A 3,509-nucleotide genomic window follows, 5' to 3' on the forward strand; every position below is an offset into this window, starting at 1 on the left:
GATTGGCCATCTGGGGTTGTGATGCAGTGGAGCGAAACCTGCCACCGGGAGTGTTTAGGATCCTCAGTTCCACACGGTGTGACAGCTAAGGAGGAGGTCCTAGTCCCCCCCAATCTGGCGGCAGTGCCAGCCCAGTACCATGACCTGGCTGACGTCTTCAGCAAGGAACTGGCACTCATGCTGCCCCCGCACTGTCCATATGATTGTGCCATTGATTTGATCCCGTGCACTGAGTACCTGTCCAGCAGGCTGTACAACCTCTTATGTCCGGAACACGAATCAATGGAGACCTACATCCGGGACTCATTAGCTGCCGGGTTGATCCAGAACTCCACCCCCCCAATGGGTGCTGGTTTCTTTTTTGTGGGCAAGAAAGACGGCGGACTCCGTCCATGCATTGATTACAGAGGGCTGAACGAGATCACGGTTCGCAACCGATACCCATTACCTCTGTTAGATTCAGTGTTCACGCCCTTGCATGGAGACCAAATATTCACAAAACTGGATCTTAGGAATGCTTATCACCTGGTTCGGATCCGGGAGGGAGACGAGTGGAAGACAGCATTTAACACCCCGTTAGGTCACTTTGAGTACCTGGTCATGCCGTTCGGCCTCACCAATGCGCCCGCGACATTCCAGGCATTGGTTAACGATGTCTTGCGGGACTTCCTGCATCAGTTTGTCTTGTATACCTTGACGATATCTCATCTTCTCCCCAGATCCTGAGACTCATGTGCAGCATGTACGTCAGGCCTGCAGCAGTTGTTGGAGAACCAGCTGTTTGTGAAGGGCGAGAAGTGTGAGTTCCACCGCACTTCTTTGTCCTTCCTGGGGTTCATAATCTCCTCCAACTCCGTCACCCCTGATCTGACCAAGGTTGCGGCGGTGAGAGATTGGCCCCAGCCGACAAGCCGTAGGAAATTGCAGCAGTTCCTCGGCTTTGCAAATTTCTACCGGAGGTTCATAAAGGGCTACAGCCAGGTAGTTAGCCCCCTGACGGCCCTAACCTCCACTAAAGTCCCCTTCACCTGGTTGGATCGGTGCGAAGCCGCGTTTAGGGAGGTGAAACGTCGATTCTCAACTGCACCAGTTCTGGTGCAGCCTGATCCCAATTGCCAGTTTGTAGTTGAAGTGGATGCCTCTGACTCAGGGATAGGAGCTGTGCTGTCCCAGAGTGGGGAGTCCGACAAGGTTCTCCATCCTTGTGCCTATTTTTCCCACAGGTTGACCCCAGCTGAAAGGAACTATGATGTCGGCAATCGGGAACTTCTGGCGGTGAAAGAGGCCCTTGAGAAGTGGAGACACCTGTTGGAGGGAGCTGCGGTGTCATTTACAGTTTTCACTGACCATCGGAACCTGGAATATATCCGGACCGCTAAGCGTCTGAACCCCAGGCAAGCCCGCTGGTTACTGTTCTTCGGGCGTTTTGACTTCCAGATCACATACTGCCCCGGGACCAAGAATCAATGATCCGACGCCCTGTCCTGGGTGCACGAGGAGGAAGTCAAGACCGAGCTGTCAGATCCACTGGAAACCATCATCCCCGAGTCCATTGTCATGGCCACCCTCACCTGGGACGTGGAGAAGACTATCCGGGAGGCCCTGGCACAGAACCCGGACCCGGGGACTGGCCCGAAAAACAGACTGTACGTCTCACCAGAGGCCAGAGCTGCCGTCCTGGACTTCTGTCATGGTTCTAAGCTCTCCTGCCACCCAGGGGTGCGAAGAACCGTGGCAGTGGTCTGGCAGTGCTTCTGGTGGGCGTCTATGGAAGCCGACGTCCGGGATTATGTCCAGGCCTGTACCACCTGTGCCAGGGGCAAGGCAGATCACCACAGGGTGCAAGGACTCCTCCAACCATTACCTGTGCCTCATTGCCCCTGGTCCCACATCGGCCTGGACTTCGTCACGGGCCTCCCCCCGTCCCAGGGCATGACTACCATCCTCACGATAGTGGACCGGTTCTCCAAGGCGGCCCACTTTGTGGCCCTCCCGAAGCTCCCGACGGCCCAGGAGACTGCAGACATCCTGGTCCACCATGTCGTGCATCTGCATGGGATTCCATCTGACATTGTCTCTGACCGTTATCCCCAGTTCTCCTCGCAAGTTGGAGGAGTTTCTGTAGGGAACTGGGGGCACTGTAAGCCTCTCATCCAGGTACCATCCCCAGACGAACGGACAGGCAGAGCGGGCGAACCAGGATTTGGAGCAGGCCCTCTGCTGCGTGACCTCTGCGCACCCGATGGCCTGGAGCAACCATCTGGCCTGGATCGAGTACGCTCACAACAGCCAAGTCTCATCTGCCATGTACCAGCCCCCATTATTTCCGCTCGGTGAGGGAGAGGTCGGTGTGCCCTCGGTCCATGCCCACCTAAGGAGGTGCCGTCAGGTATGGTGTACTGCCCGTTCTACCCTGCTTAAAGCCTGGACCAAGGCCAAGGCCAATGCAGACTGCCGGCATACCCCCGGCCCCTGCATACCAGCCCGGGCAGGGGGTTTGGTTATCCACCAAGGACATTCCCCTTCATGTGGAGTCCCAGAAAGTAAATGACCGCTTCATTAGACCTTACACCATCCTCAAAGTCCTCAGTCCGGCCGCAGTGAAGCTGGCAGCTTCAGCTTCACTGCGGATTCATCCTGTTTTTCATGTCTCCCGCATCAAACCCTACCACACCTCGGAACTCTGCACCCCCGGACTGGCGCCGCCTCCTGCCCGCATCATCGACGGAGAGCCTGCTTGGACCGTGCGCAGGCTCCTGGACGTCTGTCGGAAGGGCCGGGGGTTCCAGTATCTGGTGGACTGGGAGGGTTACGGACCCGAAGAGCGCTCTTAGGTGAAGAGGAGCTTCATCCTGGACCCGGCCCTCCTGGCTGACTTCTACCAACGCCATCCCGACAAACCTGGTCGGGCGCCAGGAGGCGCCCGTTGGGGGGGGGGGTCCTGTTGTGTGGGCCGCTGAAGAGGAGGTACTGCTGGCCCAACACCAGAGGGCGCCCTGCCTGAAAGCAGGCTTCAGGCACCAGAGGGCGCAGCCGCCTTCCTGGAACCCTATGGACAGCTGTCAGTCATCACACCTCATCAGATGTCATTCATCGCCTCATCAGCTGTCATTCATTGTCTCCATAAAAGCCTGGCAGTGACACCACATCCCTGCCGAGAAATCGTCTTACCCGACAGGTAACTTTCTCAGCCTATCTCTGTGCTGTACGCACGTATTGGATGCTAAATTGTTTGCAGTCGTAACCTGCTGTAACTGACAGCTTGGAGCTGGTGTGTTAGAAATTTGGAGGAGTCGGCGATTCTGCTCCTAAATTTCTTAGTGTTTCAGTAGGCACTGCACGAACTTGGTTTTCCTGCTACCTGAGAGTGGAGGACGTGTCACTCCAGAAAGAACTGTGAGTGTGCTGAACTGTTTACTGGGTGTGCACACACCCACTTGATCTGTCTGTGCTTTCCTGCCAGCAGTACCTGATCCGACAGCTGGAGGCGGTGGCCACCTGGGGACTCA

Source organism: Thalassophryne amazonica, chromosome 11 (genome assembly GCF_902500255.1).
Source record: "Thalassophryne amazonica chromosome 11, fThaAma1.1, whole genome shotgun sequence".
In the NCBI taxonomy this organism is placed as follows: Eukaryota; Metazoa; Chordata; class Actinopteri; order Batrachoidiformes; family Batrachoididae; genus Thalassophryne; species Thalassophryne amazonica.